Source organism: Stegodyphus dumicola, chromosome 1 (assembly GCF_044657685.1).
Source record: "Stegodyphus dumicola isolate Sdum_Otavi_A_Nest chromosome 1, ASM4465768v1".
Taxonomy (NCBI): Eukaryota; Metazoa; Arthropoda; class Arachnida; order Araneae; family Eresidae; genus Stegodyphus; species Stegodyphus dumicola.
This window is the reverse complement of record NC_140768.1, coordinates 211,933,406-211,953,880: the sequence shown is the minus strand read 5'-3', so window position 1 is coordinate 211,953,880 and position 20,475 is coordinate 211,933,406. Positions and strand designations below refer to the sequence as shown.

Genomic DNA, 20,475 nt, shown 5'->3' with positions numbered 1-20,475 from the left:
CCGCCCTATGTTTAAAATTCTTCGTGTGGGAATCGTGCGATATTAGAGGAATTATTGCTCTTTATATTATTTTCTGAATCATTATTTTACTTCAGTAATTTTAAAGTTAGAAATTATGTGTAGTCTTGCTGTTTGGCCCACAGACACAACGAACGTTAAACGGAAACTTAATAGAGTATTCTAAAAGTTCATCAAGTGTTTCTTATATGATTTTTGATACACGAAATTCCAGTTAATAAACTGAAAAATTTTAGTTTATGTTTACGCTAAAATTTAAAATTTCGTCTGGATTTAAATAGATTTTTAAATTTTAGAAATGATTATTATTGATTAGTAATTTCATTTATCAATATTAATCGCAAATAGCTCTTTCAAATGCTTTTACTTCAAATGCCTTTTAATAATTAATAAGCTCCAAAATCATCCCATTTTTATTGATTTGTAAATAGCTTCCATCAATTGCTTTCCTGATTTTAAAAAAAAATTTAATGTTTAATAAAATTTTAATGTTCCTGATTTTTAAAATTTTAATGCTAATTATTACAAAATAGTATGATACCTGCATAAAAGAGATAAAAATAGCAGTTCGAAATTTTGGATCTTATAATTAAATGAACAATTTACAAGGTATTTAAAAAGCTTTGCAGAACATATTTAATGAGTGCTTTCTGATAGGTATATGGTTCCATTTTTATGATATGAATTAGATTTTCAGACTGTAATAATTTTGTTACAGTATAAGGTATTTTCCCCCTCCTTTTAACATGCCATCGAAGTGTAACGTTAACACACTCGGCGCGTATTTGTAAAGTCCAGGTTGGAGTCCCGACAAGAGCATTGCTCATTTTTCACGTTTTCGGCATCAAAAACTTAATGGCGCTACAGTGGCGTCCGAACTGAAAGGTGGTGAACAATAATTCCTCACCACCCCCAAACACCCTTTAAAAAGGGGAGTATATAAGATATTTTCTCTCTCCTTTCAGCATGTCTTCATGGTGTAATGGTAGTACACTCGGCGCGTATTCGAGAGGTCCAGGTTCGAGTTCCGGCGATGGCATTGCTCATTTCTCAAGCTTTCAGTATCAAAAACCTAATGACTCTAGAACTGGACACATTTTAGTAAAAATATACGAAATATAAATTATTATGCCGGTTCTTTGCAAATTCCAGTGAATAAGTTGCTCCTTATTCTGTTAATGACTTTTTAGGAAAAAAAATAATTATCTCTCGTAATATAGTAAATTGACCTTGAGAAAGAGATTGTCAAAATTGTTGACTGAAATACCCTCAGTGGAAGACTATATTTAACTAGAACGCTTTCAGTCGATGCGTCAATAATACTTTCAATCAAAACTAGAACAAAGTTTGAAGGTTTTATGTATATCCTGTATATATATATATATATCCTGTATATTATATATATATATATATACGTATATATAATACTGTGCCATTATTGTAATAAGATGATTTGAAGAAAGAAAGTTGTAATGGATTGTTGGTGGTTCTCTGCATTATAACTTGAAGAGACTTGAATAATATTGAAGAGTTAGAAAGGTGACATTCGAAGGACACATATAACGGTAAATTCCACATATAATTGTATTCTATGATAATGAACATCATCATTGTGGGTGAGCTACGCACCCTACAATTTTATACAGCTTACATTTTTTAAAGAATAGTCAAAGTTTAGAAACGTAAACATTGCGTATCTAGCGGCAGCGAAAAGAAGCAGAAGTGAAGAGCAAAGAAGAGGTATTTGCGATGCAATTAAGCTTTTATACCAAATTCCATTTCAGATCACATGACAGTTTATGTCCAGATGTTAAGGTTTCAACGATAAGTGAGCATCAGAATCGGTTAGAAAAGTTATTGCTCTGTTATTTTTGGAATGACAGCAGGGGTTAAATGGCCATTATTAATTAATTCACTATTTGAAAGATAGATATTTCACATTTTACTTATATATATAATTAAAGTATATTAGATATAAAATTTCGAAATTTAGTATTTCTACAATAGAGAATTTATTTTCGAAGCCAAAAAGATGAAAAATGAGCAATGTGTTGCGCCTGCGCGCGCATTTCATTTCTAGCGTCGGCGCATGCGCCTTGAGCTCTTGGAGCTTGTGACATGAGATTGTGAGGTAAGAGCGTGTGAGAGAATTCGTGGCTTCGAGTGGCCATGAACGATGTAAATTAATGAGAATAAAAGTGAGATATAATACAGTCCATTGTTCCTGAGTTTATTGAATTATAGTGTAGTGCCTGTGCAAAACATCGTGGTCCGTCGAGCCGGAGATCTATGGATTATGAGTTATTTACAAGTAAGAAGTAAGTCAGCAGTTTCGATTTAAGAATAAAGTGCCATTTTGCTATTTTGAGATACAGTAAGAGTTTTGAGAAAATTTATATACTGTGTTACTGTGTTTAAGTAATTGAGAAGAATTACTTATTATCTTGTGTTATTTCATTAAGAGTACAATGTTGATAAAAGGTGCACTTAAAGAGGATTTAGCTTTAGAACTGAATATAGAATTAAGTGAAAAGATAACTGTTACAGATTTAAATTTAGCGATTAAAAGTAGTGAAGCTTTTAAATCCGATCCAAATTCGGTAACAGAGTTGGGTAATTCCATAGTAGAGCATCGTAAATCTGAAGAAGCTAAAGTATTACAGTTAAAACAAATTAAATTAGAGAGATGTAAAACAGAACTGGAAATTGCTCGATTGCGAGCTGAAACCAAAAGTGTTAATAATGATCAAAACGAAACTAAAGGAGAAAGTTCCGATTGCTTAGATTCCCTTATTAAAAGTATAAGAACACTAACATTGAAGGTTCCGAGTGAAAACTGGAGTTATTTTTTCTCGTCTTTAGAAAGAGCTTTCGCGGCAAAAAATGTGCCTGAGAAATCTAAAGCGGAAATATTGTTAAACTTGTTAGGGGAACGGGCCTCGAACATTATCGTGTATATTAGAGATGAGGAGCTAAGTGACTATGAAAAAGTAAAAGCTATTATTCTAAAAGAATTCGAACCTACACCACAAATTGTTTTAGAAAACTTTAAAAAGGCTCAACGCCTAAATGAGTCCCATGTGCAGTTTGTGTCGCGATTAACCACAAATTTCGAATATTACTTAAAATTGAGGAAAGTGTCTGAATTTGAAACTTTGAAGCAGTTAATAATATCAGACAAATTGCTTGAGACATTAGATCGAGAAACGTCAGCCCATATTTCTGTAAGGCAAGCTGAAAGTTGGTTTCCACCTCAACAAATGGCTAAGGAAGCAGATTTATTTTTCACATCTCGCGGAAAGTCCCTTGCCGCAAGTGTGGACAGTTTTCAAAAATCTCGCAACCAATTTTGTTGGTAGTAACGCAGAATTAAAGAAATTGAATAGGCTAGTCAGCAAACCAGATGATGAATTAGGTAATTATTTATCGAGTGAGAGTATTGATTGGTCGTTCATTCACCCTAGAGCTCCCAATCATGGAGGTCTTTGGGAGGCAGGTGTCAAATCTGTTAAGTTTCATTTGAAACGCGTAGTAGGCAATTTGAAACTAACCTATGAGGAGTTTCTTACAGTAATTGTTTAAATTGAAGTCATTTTGAATTCTAGGCTTTTGCATTCTTTATCATCTGAACCAGAGGATTTTGATATCTTGACACCAGGCCACTTCCTGATAGGCAGACCTATCACGGCTATTGCAGAATCTAATATTTTAAACGTTAACGATAATAGATTAAAGAGCTGGGAAAAATTGACTAAAATAGTGCAAACAATTTGGAAGTATTGGAGAAATAACTATTTGAGTGCAATGCAAGGAAGAACTAAATGGTTCTTTGAAAAAGACAATGTCAAGGTTAGAACTATGGTAATTTTAAAGACTGATAATGTTCCTGTATGTAACTGGCCTTTTGGCAGAATCGTAGAGATATTCTTAGGTAAAGACAATAAGGTTGGAGCAGTTTCAGTGAAAACGAAGTGAGGTATTTTTAAGAGATCAATCAATAAAATTTGTCTTTTACCTATGCCAAATTAAACAAATGTTGTGTAGATAATTGTCTGATCGCGTTATAAAAACTAGGTGAATGATTTTCTGATTTAAGAAAATCTTAATTTTATTTGATTCTGAATTATTTATTTTAATGCTTTAATTTTGGGGAAAAACAGATGCTTCTGGGAATATTATTTAGTTTCAAAGAATATTATTTATTTTCCTTTTTATTTGCAATTTTTGTCTAAGCTTTGATTCATTGTGAAAAGAAGCAGGGAAAGGAGGCGATTTTGCTAAGTCATGATTTCGTGCGTTTTTGTCCTTTAGAATGTTCTAGAAGAAATTTCATTGTGCAATTGACCTTAGGACAGGAAGTACGTGACAGAAGGGTCAGAGGTTGCCACATAAACTTCGATGTAAGTCATTCAGGTTTTGGCGATCGGGGGGTCCGGTTGTTGGTTAACTAAAGAAGGGCGCGCATGCGCGATCACCCTTATTTCTTCATTCAGGGGTTGAAACGCAAATTTTGTCCAAATTAAGGGGGCGATAATTGAAGCCATTGTGGGAGCCCGCGTTTGTGAAGGAGACGAAGAAAACTCGAGTTTGAATCACTTACTTTTGGACTGACCTTTGACTAAGACTGTAACTTCGAACTTGCTATCGGGTTGAGCGATAGAAAAGGAGAAGATGTAATTTCGTCGTGAGATTGTGCTTCCGGCAGAGAACGGCAGTTATGCTATCCGGCCGCCGACTTGCTATCGGAAAAACTAAGGACGATGAGGACTTTCTCAAGTATCTTAAAATAAGAAAGTTTCCTCCAGCGTGTATTAAATTCCTAACATTTATTGACCAAGTTCCACCACGTCAATATGAGATTCTATCCTCGACAGCCGGCCAGCGAACTTTGAAGATTCTGCTCGGGTGCTTGTTCCAGTGGCAAATTTTCTTCGATGCTGAGCTTTCAGATGTGTTGCTGAAAAATGATGGAGGAGGCGTTCTTCTATATTTCGGTCAGTGATCCTGAAAAACGTGTGAGACTCATTAGACGTCAGTGTTCCCCTTACGGAATGTATTACTCCCAGGACTTAAGGAGGACTATTTATCCCTGATTTCTCCTTGAATGCAAGGCCAGCCCGAGACATTTCCGGGTGCGTTTCAAGTCGTCTACATAATAGATAAGTTTTGTTTTGTTATCAATTTTCCTATGAACTTTTGAGAATTGGAACTTTACTTTAAATTGAATCTCTAAATTAATTCTAAAGGAAAAATTTTCCTCCCTTTTCCCCTTCTAAATTTACCGAGACAAACCTGAAAGTCTTCATATGAAATAGGATGTAAAAAATATAATTTGTTTGTGTAATCATCCTTAGAACAGATGTTGAATTGCAGATAATATGTTTCTTTTAACCTCTTAGAGATTACTGCAGTGGTTCATTGTTAAATTAAGAGAGTCATATAGTAGATTTGCAAATCTTTGATTTAAATGTAACAAACAGAAAGAAAAAAAAAAAAAAAAAAAAGAAAATGATAAATTGAAGAATTCACCTGTGTCTAAAATAAGAAAATTGCCCTGTAACTAAAATAAGAAAATTGACTCTCTGATTAGGATAAGATTTAATTTTAATTGTTGAGGAATTTGAATAAACTTGTATTTTAATCTGGAAACCTATTACTTATGTTTTCTTTATATCTTTTATGTGTTTTATTATATATATATATATTGATTTTACATCTTGTTTATTCGATCCTCTCACGGCACGGTCCCAGATGCTTAATGCACAAGGCAAATTGGTACTTTATCTTCATTTATACGATCACTAAAAATGTGGAAATTAGCTAACTCTTAATAGTTTAGTTCTCAGTTGATATTTAGTTAGTTACGGTTTCACCTGTCTGTTTCTGCATTAGTTTCCTCCCTAAGAGGAAGTAGTAACACAACATTGGTGCCATGATTCTCACGGCAAAGTATAGAAACAGAACATTGGTGTCGTGACTCAACACAAAAAGTATGTTTCATTAATTATTGTATTTTCTTATTATAGTAGTTTGATTTGTTGATGTTATTATTTGATGTTTATAGTTATTTACCCGTATTTCATCTTGTCACTCTGTGTAATTTTTTATTGTAAGATCTAATTTTGAATGATTACATTATGTCAAGGCGGGCGGTATGTTGCGCCTGCGCGCGCATTTCATTACTAGCGTCGGCGCATGCGCCTTGAGCTTTTGGAGTTTGTGACATGAGATTGTGAGGTGAGAGCGTGTGAGAGAATTCGTGGCTTCGAGTGGCCATGAACGATGTAAATTAATGAGAATAAATGTGAGATATAATACAGTCCATTGTTCCTGAGTTTATTGAATTATAGTGTAGTGCCTGTGCAAAACACAATGCCTTCGCCGGGACTCGAAACACGGGCCTCTCGAATACGCGGCGAGCGTGCTGACCACTACACTACGAAGGCACGCTAAGAAGGCGGGAGAAATACCTTATAGGAAACCTTTTTAATGCACTCTGCATGTAATAAAATGTTCTTAAAAAGTATATTGTAGTTTCATGCTGTAGCGTACTAGGTAAGTACGAAGTCAAGACACTAGACAAGCCCGAAAATAATGACTTACTTATATTTTTAAAAGAAATGGCCAACGATTATTTTTTTCCGTATACTTTTAAGGTTAGAGTTTTCTGCATGCATCTAAGAAATGATATAAGTTAGGATATGTTTTATAATTTCTTCCTTTGGTGCCTGAATAAGGATACTGTTTGTGACACAAAGACAGGCTTTGTGGGTCGCTCGGCTCGGTGAACATCTAACGTTAGTCTGCTTCCATTCATGTATTGTGCAAAATGATAAGAATAGGAAAGATGCTGTAATGTACTCTTTCAGCTTTATGAAAACCCTTGTCTTTGTACCGTGTATATTATTCTATGCTTCTTCTTTCTTCTTACTAATCCCTATGATCTGAATCAGATCAGATTTATAAGTTCATTCGCCTTCAAGACTTCTAACACGAAATTAGGCCTCTTCAGCAAATCTTGACGCACCAAGGCAACGCAACTAAGTATATATTCCACAGTGGCTTCATGTTTTATTACATTTGGAACAAGTTGGGAATGTTTTAGTACCACGGGAAAACCTGAGGGTTCTTAAATGTTCTGAAGTTAACTGATCCAGAGCCGTTTGATCCTTTCTGTTACCCTTGAAATCAATAGCAGTACCAGGACCTGCACTATGATACCATGAATGTGTCGGTAATTGTCGCCAAGAGGTTTAAATGCAACAAGAGAAGAATCATATAGGATGGCCACTCTTTGGAGCTACCTTGTCTCTCAAGCCAACTTCTTTCCCCAGTACATCATATCAGGTATAATTCGACTAATGTTATCTTCTGTGATACATTTAGCCTTGAATGTTACCTGACTGCAGAAAATTTAACAATTGCCACGGGTAGTCTCTTAATTATCGCAATTTGCGTATTCTGTGGGGAGGTGTTGCTAATCTAAGTCTTCCACGCTGCGAGTCGATATCTGGTTAACAATTTGGTAAAATGCTAGTGCCCCGCAGGGCTGTTCCCATCCTATCATGGCCCAATTAAATATGAAATTATAAAAAGACAGTATTATTAACACTGTATTTTACAGACGCCCCATATTTCCTTAGAAAACTTTATTTTCATATCAGTGATTACTTAATTTAAGCCACTCAAAAAGAGAATTGATTAGTGAATATAAACTGAATTTGAACGCACAATGCTTAAAAGCATAAAATAGCAAGTAACTATTGCGAAATTTCTAACAGGAAGCCGGTGACTAATCTGTCTTTTAATTATGCAGCAGTATATTCTACACGCACTGTTAGAAATAACAAATGCAGGCCATCATGTCACTCGAGAAAATGAATCTTTTTGTTCTTCCCATAATGTTTTCTAATAAGCTTTCAGGCAAAGAGCCAATGTTTCTCCAAATATCTCTGGGTGAACTTGGGCGTGTTCCTCTAGAGAATCTTATGACTTTCATAATTGTGTATTTAACAGTTTGAACACTTCATGTAGCGTGATTTTCAGAGCATAAACTATGCATGAAGATTCCTTAAGTATCTTCACCAAAAATAGATTTGACCACACCCTGCGAAAGGATGAGTAAAACTCTTTTCGGGTGGAGAGCTTATTTGATCATTGATTGGTTGGTTTCATTCATGGTTTCTATACGTGAAAATAGATGTTGTTTCCTGAATATAGCATTGCTATTTTTAGAAGTTCACAGGAATAATATAATTTGAAACACTTTTCCATTCTTTCTAGTTTTAGTGCAAGTATATGGTACTATTTTTAATATAAGTGTATTATACTAGATTTATAAGCATATTATTTTGTGTTCTCAGTTTGTTTTATACATTTTAAACATGCTGCTATTTTGAATTATTCTGACAAGTTATAGCAAATCAAAATTCTAGCCATTTGCGAAGATGGCACGAAACTACTTTCCTGTCACTTCGATTTATGCTTTTACTTATGCACTTTATGCTAAACATAATTCGTTTGTATCCCTTCGGCTTTCTTGAATATTTATATGCCAGTCTCCAAATTAGCATGAAGTTGTGATATTTCACACAAACGCTTTTCTTTTGCTGCCACTAGCAAATTTGCCTTTTCTGTAAGCGTTTTTGTTGAACTGAAATATTATTTTGTACTGAATTATTAATCTTTTCATTGTGACTGCCACCCTCCCGGATCTGCGACATTGCTTCTCCCTTCCTGATGTATCTACTCATACTCGCCAGAGTTCCATGTACCTGAATACCTTCTTTCCCTTTGTCATCAGCCGGCTCCTTGCGGATTCCCATGGCATTTTGTTTATGTGTTGTCCAACTCTGAATAAGTTGCGTGTACAAGAAAATACACTTCATTTTTAATAAAGTTTATTCATTTGTTATTTACAATGTTTTTTTTTTGTTCGAATATTGATTTAATTTATGTAACTAAACGGACTTCCAGATTAAACTGCTTGAAAGTATACGTAAACAGATAATCGTATTTTCTGTGACTTGTGGGATATGCGTTATTCCGCTTTCGTATTTTTTTTATCTATTCTTTGGTTAATCGTGATTTTGATATAATCGTCCTCTGTGTTACTCCTGTAAATTGGGAACTGAATATATATTACCCATTCGAGAGAAATAATAAATAACTACAGCTATGAAGTTCATTTACTTATGCTTCGTCAATTAAAAATACCTAAATTAAATGATGTTGGATTCGTTGCTGTTTGATGCTTTTAAATAATGAATGCAGAAAACACCAGAAATTAGATGATTTTCAGAGCCAGAAATTTTTTTTCTGTAAGTTGAGGCATACAAATTATTTTACAAAGAATGTGATTCAATCCATCATTAATGCATAAATAATTAAATATACCTTGCATAAATAAGCATTTACTTGTTGTATTGATATTATAATTCACAAATTAAGTAATTACAACAAATGAAGCAATTACAATTAATAAGTGAAATAATTTCAATTCACTAACGCTGTCTAGTCTTATAGGCCATGGCATTTCTCGTTTTGCTGGAAATTTTAAATCAGTGATGAATTTAGCAATTTCTATTCTCACTACCCTTTAACAGCAATAGCACAGTCATTCTGCAGCAGAAGAAACGTTGAAGCCATGTAGTGTCTCATTTATTCCAAAGAAGGCTCTTGTTGTGATCAACTAGATGACTTTAGTTAGACAAGTAATGTTGAACTTAAAATAAAAGCAATTAGACTAGACTAACGGCTCACAGGATAAAGTAAACGCGCAGGAAGGCTCTGGCTCGTAGAAGCCAGTGGGAGAAGCTTAATGGCTAAAAGCACTCAACGCTACAAAATTAAATCGCTAATAATTCATGGTCACAACGTGGTTTCAAGTAAATAGAGCACCATCTAAACTATACTCCCAAAACCTTCGCTTATTTCTCCTTTAATCTAAATAAATGCGCCATCTAATTTATATTCTGGCATGGAAAGCGTGGGTGGAAAGGAGAGTGAAAGGAGAGTAGCTTTAACTAAAAATTAACTGTTATTCAAAATATGTAAATAAATCCTCATTTAAATCAAGATGATGACCAGGGAAGCAGGAGGAGGTTTAGAAATAAATATTAAACTTAACATAATAATCCAAATTTCGCCAAAAAGTTTTCTGATTACTATGCTTAAGAATTAAAATTCGGAAAATAGTGGGTTGGCAGAAAAGTAATTTCAGTTTGCACAAGTAGATAGCGTTATGCTCGTTTTGCTTCTCTTCTGGCAATCTTATAATTTTTTTTAAGAGATTGGCAGCTGACACTTTTAGATTGCAATAGAAACAAATTACGTGTATTTTTGTTTACAGCTGTTAGTTTACGGTCGGTTATAACATGGGGGGGCAAAAATGAACATATTCCACGTATTTTAATTTTTTATTTTCATAAATGCAGGAAAGAAACTGCTCACAAAGAAGTGTGAAGTTTTTGGTATTGATAGCTTAACAGAACGCATGTAACAGGTATGATTTAAAAGATTTCGCATCTGGAGGTTTTTCTCTTGAAGATGACCGACGTTCTGGCCGACTTTCTGAAGGTGATGATGACAAAATTAAAGCAATAAACCATAACTGAATCGAATTATCATCTAACTGAGCGAGAGACTGAAAAAAGGTTAAATCTGAGCGAGAGACTGAAATTATCATACATAACAAATGCAAATCACATTAGATATTTTAGACTCATTAACAAGCTCGATATTTGCGTTCCGCTTGAATTGACAGAAATTCACTTAACACAAAAAGTCAATATTTGCGATGCACTTTTCAAAGGTAATGCAGTCGACCCTTTTTTGAAACAAATTATCACTGGTGACGAAAAATGGATCATCTATAATAATAGATAAAGATGATGCTGTAAATCTGGAGGAATTTCAAAGGAGTTGTGTATTTTGAGCTGCTAACAAGCAACCAAGCGATAAACTTGGCTGTTTATTGTAATAACTTATGAAACTGAAAGAAGTCAAAGAGAAAAGGCCGGAATTGACAAATAGCAAAGGTATCGTGTTCTACCTCGACAATGCAAGGCCTCACACATTTTTAGCAAACACTTACCAACTTACTGGAGCTTGTTTGGGAAGTTATGTCTCATCCCCATGTAACCCGAACTTGAACCACCGGATTATCATTTATTTCGAAGTTAACAAAATTTTTTAAATGGTAAAAACTTCAGCTAATATAATGATGACCTCAAATTGCGCTCGGTTGAGGTTTTTGCTGATAAAGACCAGAAGTTCTAAACGCGCAGAATCATGAAGTTACCAGAAAGATGACAAAAGGTTGTCGATCAGAATGAAAGATATTTAACTTGCAAAGACATTAGGTATTTTTGGAAGCAGGCAAGATGAAAAATAAGCAATCGCCTTCGCCGGGAATCGAACCACGGATCTCTGGAATACCGGCTCAGCGTGCAGAACTACTACATCACGAAGGCACGCCAAGAAGGTGGGAAAAGTACCTTATAGACTGTCTAAAAGTTCAATTTTTTATGTAGAAGAAACTGAGTTTTATTTCATGCTAAAAATTGAAATTACTTTCTTACCAAACCGAAATTTTATTTATTTTCCCACAATTGATGGATTATAAAGCAGCATAGGGTTTTAACGTATTGACTTGATCAATTTGGCATTTACGAGTGAAGAAAGTTTACGGCTAGACTGATTTCCGTTTTATTATTTATTCAGTTTTTCAGTTAGGGAATCAGACGAAACCTTATGCGTGTATAAGCCATGCGTTTTATATGTAATTCAAAACGCGACGTCGTTGTCATCCATTTGTAGGGTTTCCAAAGCATTTAGTTTTAAAGCTACTCATCATTCAGTAATATAATCACGATCCTAAAGTATTGTGAAAATGATTTCTCTGGTGCAATGAATTCTAATGAATGTAATGTTTTTGTATAAAATATCGAATGTAGGTAAACATCTGTTGCCTTAAGTTGTTCTTAGAATTTTAATTATGTAATTCGGAAGTTTTTGTTAAACCTTACAAAGTCTCGCTATTCTCAACCGAGGCTATGACGTCATTATTTTCCATGCATCGTCTTCAGTTTAATTTGAATTAATTAAAGGGTGAGTAAACAAGAAAATTAACGATAACTTAAGTGAGGGACTGAAATAATTTTTGAGAAAATTCTTTATGGCTTTTGCATTTTACTCAAATTGTTACTTTCTATAGTATGGATGCTATTACGAATTTAAACTGTTGTTATGCATTAGAAAACAACAGCACAGTCTAACTGAAGGCCATGCTGAACGAGCTGCAATTGAAAATGTTTCAAGATAGTAGCGAAATGAATTTTGTGATTCGAAAAAGAAGTATGGATGGTATTCATGGAGTTGATCTCTGCTGCTTGCGTCCCAAATGGTGAAGGTAAAGACATATTTTTATTATCTGCATATTTCCTATTCGCATATTCTCAATTAATATTTACATACTATAAATGCCACATCAATTCGCATTCTTGGGATTAGCATCTAAACTTCAGAAAAATAATACATATATGTAATAACCTGGCAATGGTTCGTTATCTCTTAGATGCATAGAAAAGGAAGAAACTTGAAGACGTGGCCGACTTCAATTATTTCCATTTTATTCATATCTGACACACATTTTTGATTAATCCAACACAAATAAAAGGCACACTATAGCGCGTTCTCCTTAAAGAATTTTCACACATCGGTACAGATATTCTTGTGGAACAGATTTTTGAAGATAGCAGGCAGCAGCGAGTTGCTATGTACGATAATTATAAATTCCTTTATTTCCTAATACAACTTTCAGCTACAACACCTCATGGTGTTTATATTTTTATTAAGTTTGTAACCTTGGAGACAAATTGTTAGCAATCATCTTTATACGAGTTGTAGACGCTCGCCAGTCAGTCTACTTTTTTTTCCCTCAAAAATTACGGAAAAAAAAACTATTTACATTAAAATATATTCCTAAACAATGTAAAATTTGACTCAAAATCATTGAAACTTTAAACTTTTCTCAAAATTCTTGCCATAATAACTAATGCCAAAATAATGCTAAATAATTTACAAAGATATATTCGTAGGACGTCCAACATCACTTCGGGGGTCGCATGTGTCCTGTGAGCAGCCGTTTTGAGACTATTGGTCTAAATATGACAAATGATTTACTAAGTAGTGAAAGGAAACGCTGACGAAAATTTAGTACTTATCGGTTAAGTTCATGTTCACCTTTCGGTGTTTACAATAATAGTTATAATTTTAGAAATTAAAAGATAATAAATAAAATGGCGATATATTTATCGCTATCAACATAATTTTAATTTATATATGGTTGTGATATAGCTAAAAATATGTTCTATCATGATGTTGTGACGTTAGTTTTGTTTAAGAGGGCATTACTGTTAAGAAATTAAATATCGGTTCTCCACTTTCACAAAAAAACTTTTAGGAAGAAAAATGTATCTTTTTTGTTCCTACACATTGGTGGTATTCTGAATATGCACAACGTGTATTTATGTTGCCATCTCTGCAGTTACTTATTTGCCTTGATCCGATGAACATCTGCTAATATGAATTCGAAAGCTGAGCAAAGCATAGATGTAAAACGTTTTCGTAAAGTGGAACAGCAAAAGTTTTCAAATTAATTTTGACTGGAGATTAAATTTGGGCTTTTCATGTTATTCTAAGAGAAAACGGCAGCCATCTCCTTGTTTTGGAGAAAGTTCATCTTGGTCACAGAAACTTCGATTTCAGATATTTTGAATAAAGACCATGTTGGTGACGTATTTTGAGTTTGAAGGAAACATTCAGAAGAAATTTGTTCCTAGTGCATAGATAGTGAGCTCCATATTTTACAAAAACGTAATAGACAAATTTCTGAAGAGAATTTAGAGCGTTAGTCTTAAAAATGCTCAGTCGAATAACTGGCTTCTGCATTGCATTGCACCGTCATATAATTTCACTCTTGTCGAGCCCTTTCTAGCAAAGAAAAGTTTTACAATTCTCAACCGCCCTTTTATTTACCAGATCTGTCATCAGATCCGTCACGTTTCTTTAATCTAAAATGCCTCAAATCATTTAACCTCAAATTTTAATAGCTTTAAAGAGATTCATAAAAACAATATCAGAGCCTTAAAAGAAGGAATCAAGTAGCTGTGGGAAGAAAGGTAAAAAATATGTAAATATAAATAATTATTTAAATTAAGAATAACCCCTTAATAATCAATTTAAATTCTTATAGTTCTCTTCTCTATTCTAAAAATAGTTATACGTCTATTGCATATGCACTATGTTTCTAAATTATATGGAGGCTTTTGCTTTCTGCACTTCGGCCTTGATAGACTGCTGCTTACTACTTCCCCTTTTTATCGCCAAGCTATCTTAAAATTTAAAATATTCTTGAAAAATTAAAAATATTCTTGATTAAAATATTCTTATCTTAAAATTTAAAATATTCATGAGTAGTGTGCCAGTTTGTTTCTGGCCGCAAAAATGTTCACCGAAATAAAAATGAATATTAAATTAGCCTCTGCTGCTAAGTTTCAAGTTTGCTCCTTCATTATGGTTCCACATCTGTGCAATAAATATTTCTATAACATTATTACAGCTAAGTTTGCTTCATTACATATGTATAATTATTATATTAATTATATTAATTTCGTTCTTTAAAATGGTATTATAAAGTCTTATATACAAAATCTATCTGATTTAAGATTTACGAATTATGCTTAATACAAGATGTACGGCATACTTATCTATGGTGGGGTTGCCTATTGTGAATATTTTTCTGTCTCCGATACAAAAAATAATTAAATTAGATACTTTAACATTTTTACTTGATGTCTAGAATCAAGAAAGTCTCACATAAGCTGAAAAACAACAATTAGAAGCTTACCGTGATGGCACTTTGAAATTATTGTACGACAATAACTTACTTCTAGAATTTTAAGCTCACTTGTATATTTTCTCCTGAATTGTATACGATAGCCCTGAAGTTTCTTATGCTTTTCTAAAATACTTATTTGCGTGAAAGAAGCTTTCTTGTTTTACGTCACCTTAAAATTAAATACAGAAATATTAAAAAAAAATTAGAATAAGAAGAATTGAAACAACAAATTTCAAATATTTGAAATAATATTCTAAAATTTGCAAGTGAAATGAAAAAAAAAAAAAAAAAAAAAAAACTTTCTCATTTAACATTTAACTTTAGTTAAATAGTAGCTATCCATTTGCAATCTGTTTTTTGTGACCTTTTTTTTTGATTTGTTGCTGCTAAATTTTTTTTTAGCTAATGATTTCACTGGATTCTTTGTGGTAAAAAATAATAATACAGTTAGAAAAGCTTGTGTAATTAATTTACCCATTTATTTTAATCGTGCATCAGGAAAGAGCCTGCGAAGTCAAGGGGGTACATAAAGGGTATTTTTGATAAGTAGGACATTAAAAACCACTCATCTATGATGAGTGTCAGGTTGTAAACTCCTTACATTTTCATTGGTTTCAAATAGTGGCTATAAACTAAAAAGAGAGCTTATGAAAAATGTTCCGAGCCCTTAAATTATATGCCAGAAACGGTGTTTAGACAATGTAAGACATTGTCAAACAAACGCATTTGAAGCGAAAAAGACGCGTTACAAGTTGTCGATCACAGTATCTGTAATGAAAGTACTGATTCCGCGTGTGTGGGAAATTCAGTTCAGTGCCTTCTTTTTGATCCGCGTGTGAATTTTCGCACGCTTGAAAAATACGCTTTGAAAAAATACGAAAAAGTGATTGTAGATGTAATATGGGAAAACCGTTACATACATATTCCACGATTTGATCCACCGATGCGTGCAATTAAAATAAACTTTTTCTCAGTTTTTCTTTGGCAAATCCTAGATTTCCATATTAATGAAATTCTTACCTTAAGTGCTTTTGAAAATATAGATTTGCTAAATAAAGCATTGTTTACAAATATTATTTCTGTAAAACAAAGCAGAAAGTTTTATTATTGCTTTAATTGTTTCCGTGGAAGTACCCTGTTGCAACAATTAAAGATTAAAGTACTTAATTTTATTTCCTTATTTTCTGATATAAGGACATAATTTGCTCGATTAGAATGAAGGAGAATAAATATCCAAGTAATTGTATATTTAAAAAAAATTATTTTATTTTTCTTGGAGTATTAGTCGAGTGTAAGTTGAGTCACTCATTTGATTGACTCAGAGCACAAGTTGCACAGCTTTGTGTTGGATATTTTTGAGGAAAAAGTCTCATTCATTAAAATTCATGACTACTTTTTGTTTGAAGGTAAAATGCGCTTTGTATTCTCATTAAAATGATGCAAATAACGATGCTTGTATATTCTTGGTTTCCTTAACGTATTAATTAAAGGTTAATTGGAGATACAAACTTCTTTGATGCGTGCATGAGACAAGAGTTTTTTAAGAATACATAATTATTAGAATACTTCTTTAATTAAACATTATTTAAATATAAGGTGATATTTATACGTGCATTTTTCCATAAGTTACGAATCGGAAACGCCGCAAGAATGTTTGGTATCCTGCGAAATGTCACTCGTTATCTTCGTTTGCTTTTAAGCGGTAAATCAACTCAGAACCTATGCATAAAATCTCTTGTTTGTTTTCAATTTTAAGGTAAAATTAATAACAGAAAATCTCGATGAAGTTAGATCGCTGAAGTTTGTTTTATGTTAATGTACATCAAAGAACATTTTGTTCAGTATTTGATACAAGTCTGAAATCTTAGGTTCTCCACTGGCGATGCAGCTATTTGGCTCAGATAATTGAAGTTATTAGATATGTTTAAATGAAGAAATAATGCCTATTGTCTTTCCTTTCAAATGGTCATGGCAAGTGAGCGAGTGTCCTTTGCACTTAATATAGTTTTAAATAGAATTTGAACAAAGCAAAAACATTTGTGTCATTGTTCTTAATGCAATTTGTATTAATCAGGTTGTATAAACAAAGAGATTACACAACGTTGTAGATGTAATCATTAAATTACCGCATAGACAAGTTGGATTGCAGTCTTACAAGACTAATCATTAAATCAAATGCCGAGATTAATTACATATAAATGTGTGTCTGGTAATATTAGTTACCCCAGAACTAAGTTTCGCATGTTCAATGAATTTAATCTTTTCATTGATACGTCTGTAATGTGTTAGTCATCTTTTCCGGCATGCGTACTAGAAAATCCGTTCCATTCTGAATACTAGACTCCCATCTCTATGCCTAGTTGAATCTTCACCACTTTTCAGGTATTTTAATAAAAGTAACTGAAAAAAATATATAAGAAAAAAAAAAAAAAAAAAAACCTCAAAGCGTACAGATTTTATATTACGCCCAAAGGGGTGTTTTTAATGCTTTGTGTGTCACCTTTATTTATATTAAATATCATGTTCTTTTTACTTAAACACAATTCAATGGCAATATCATAAAATATTTAAAAACAGCATATCTTCAGAATTTCCGATACACAGTCTCGCGCGCTGGAGGATAAAAATGTTTTTTCTATACAATGTTACCATTGTTCGCTTTTAAATCATTGAGTTTGTTAATCAAAAATTCCTTAAAGTCTTACAAAATGTGAAATAGATAATAAAACAAATTCGAAATTCAAAATTCGGGTTTCCAGGTGCTCAATTTCGGGTGGAGGATTACGTTATTCAAAATATGATGGCTCTAAATGCTCTCATTTTTCACATTGTGAGAAACATACCTACATTCATGCAAATTCTACTTTATTTAATTTTTTTTTTTAAATAATACAGGAGACAGGACACTGGGTGAGCAGCTGTGCCGCCAAGAAGACTTTCAGCTTTATTGCACACTCAGTGGGACCATGTTTATTTTAAATTTATAACTATGGAATTTGGATATATACATTAAATAATTATACATAAAAATATACATTAAATAAAGTTATAAGAAATATTTTGATAAATATACATAAAAATTAATTAATTCTAATATGAAAGTACTGTAGGGCGGTAATATTTGGTGCCAACAATTTGAAGAGGGATTCAACTTTTACAGCGACTTAAAGCAAAATCCCGTTTCGAGACTAATAGCATTTCTAAACGAACGCTTCTTTGAGCATTTAAAAAAAAAAAAAAAAAAAAAAAAAAAAAAAATTTAGATTTTAATCTGTAGAGACATTAGGTACTTTTTGGCAGCATGCAAGATGAAAAATATGCAACGCCTTCGCCGGGAATCGAACCGCAGACCTCTCAATTACACACTGAGCCTGCAGACCACTACACTAAGAAGGCGGGAGAAATACCTTATATACTCCCCCCTTTTAAAGTTAGACTGGGGTTTTTAGCGGACCCAATCGTCAAATCCTGGGTGAGGAGAATTATCATCCAACACTCTTTTTAGTTCGGGCACCATTAGGTACTTTTTAAAGCAGGCAAGATGAAAAGTTAGCAACGCCTTGGCTGGGAATCGAACCGCGGACCTCTCAATACACGCTGAGCGTGTACACCACTACACCACAAAGGCTCACTAAGAAGGCGGGACCTTATAAACCTCAGACCCGAACGTTTATTAAAGTTTCTTAAGCTGTCTCTGAGCTCGCAGTTTACCAGGTTGCTCTAAGACTCATTTCTGCTAACACAACTTATTCTTTTTAATTATATAATTAAATATCGCTTTCTTCGCACTTATACACCACATGAAGTTCAACAGTAAAATCATAACATTTTTAAAAGCAGTAAATCTTAGATACCTTAAAGTAGGCTTAGAATTCCAGATAAAGTGTTTGCCATATATTTTTCTACTTTTTTCGCGGTTCATCATATGAATGTTCATATTCCTTAACAGGGAGACTTACATAATTCTGTTTTTGTGTCGTTTATTAAATATTATTTTGTTTATTCTTACGCCACATAAAGTTCACGAGAAAAATCACAAAAGTATTTAATAGCAGCATATGTTTAGAATTCTCGATATAGTATTAGGTCTTACCATTAATTTTTTTTCAGTCTCTTCTCAGTTAATCATATCAATGTTCCGTTTTCTTAATAAGATTATAAGGTATTTCTCCCATCTTCCTAGCCTGCCTTCGTAGTGTAGTGGTTCTTGCAAGCTGGCCCGGTGTTCCAGAGGTCCGTGGTTCGATTCCCGGCGATTAATTTTTCATCTCTCCGGCCTCAAAATAATCTAATGTTTCTACAAGATGACTCACTTAACTTTTTGTCTTTTGTTATTAACTTTTTTCTTTTAAATTTAATTTATTAAAAATCCTTTTTTTCCCACTTAACGCCACATAAATATCGATTGAAACATTACCAAATATTTAAAAACAGCATACCTTCAGAGTTCCCGATAGAGTGTTAAAAATCACCATATGTTTTTTATATTCGCTATATTTTTTCTTTAATAATAATAATACATGACGATAATATTTGACCGCAACATCCTTTTTATTTGCGTTGTCATACAGTTTTTATATTCGCTTTATTATTTCTTGAAAAATAATGCATAATGACAATATTCGGTGACAACATCCTTTTATTTGAAAAATCATAAGTATAAGAAAATAAGGACCGAGAATAACAGCAACACTGGTGTTAGTAAAATTTATTTTTATAGTTACTTGTATTTATAAACAAAAATTAGCACGACACAGTGCTCAGTTTCAGGCAAATTTATTTGCAGTTTACATGCAGAACTTAACAAAACACAAAGCAGGATATGCTTGGATTTTACGCACAAATATTATAATTTAACGAGATATTTAAACCGATATTGTATCGGACTGAATTTAAGATGAATGTTTATTTTGAAATGAAATGTTCTTTTATTTTAAAGCTAAATTTATGTCTTTTGTTTTATGTCAACACAAAATGGATTTAATTGATTACATAAGCTACCTCAAGACCGCCCCCCAGACGGGAAAATGGTTAATGACTCTGACTGCCGTGCTTATGGGTTCGGGTTCGAAACGGTATTGACATATATCTTTCTATGTTCGCTATATTATTTCTTTAAACATAATACATGGCGATAATATTTGGTGTCAACATCCTTTTATTTGCGTTGTCATACAGTTTTTATCGCTATGCTATTTGTTTGAAATTAAGGCATGGCGATAATTTTGGTGGGAGCCATTTTAGGTCAGGCTAGGGTCCATCATAAAAAAATAAGTTTGCCTCAAGGTATTGCATTAAGACCTTTGAGACATCTTTTTCAAAGAAATTATCAGCACATCAAGCTCATGTACGTGAAGCAATTTTTCTCGTAAAAGATCTTACAAAATTTGTGGTCATCTTACGTATGAGATCGTCATATATATGTCTGAAAAATATGACGAATAGATTTATTATATCAGGTGTTTAAATGTCTAAGCGAATATTAATACATTTCCCAAACTCAACATATACATAAACACATTTATTTAGATTATTTTTTACCGTTTTATAAATTA

At 33.1% G+C, this 20,475-nt stretch overlaps 1 protein-coding gene across 6 annotated transcripts in view; it reads left to right on the top strand.

Moving 5' to 3' along the window:
• Window positions 1-20,475, top strand: part of LOC118190737 (uncharacterized) — a 272,297-nt gene that overhangs the window by 44,846 nt on the left and 206,976 nt on the right. The window contains exon 2 of one of the 6 annotated variants that reach the window (XM_085825153.1): window positions 12,277-12,430. The exons of the other annotated variants lie outside the window; for them this stretch is intronic. The gene's annotated coding sequence lies outside the window, so the exon portion shown is untranslated. The remainder of the gene's footprint in view (window positions 1-12,276; window positions 12,431-20,475) is intronic. 6 annotated transcript variants of the gene reach the window in all.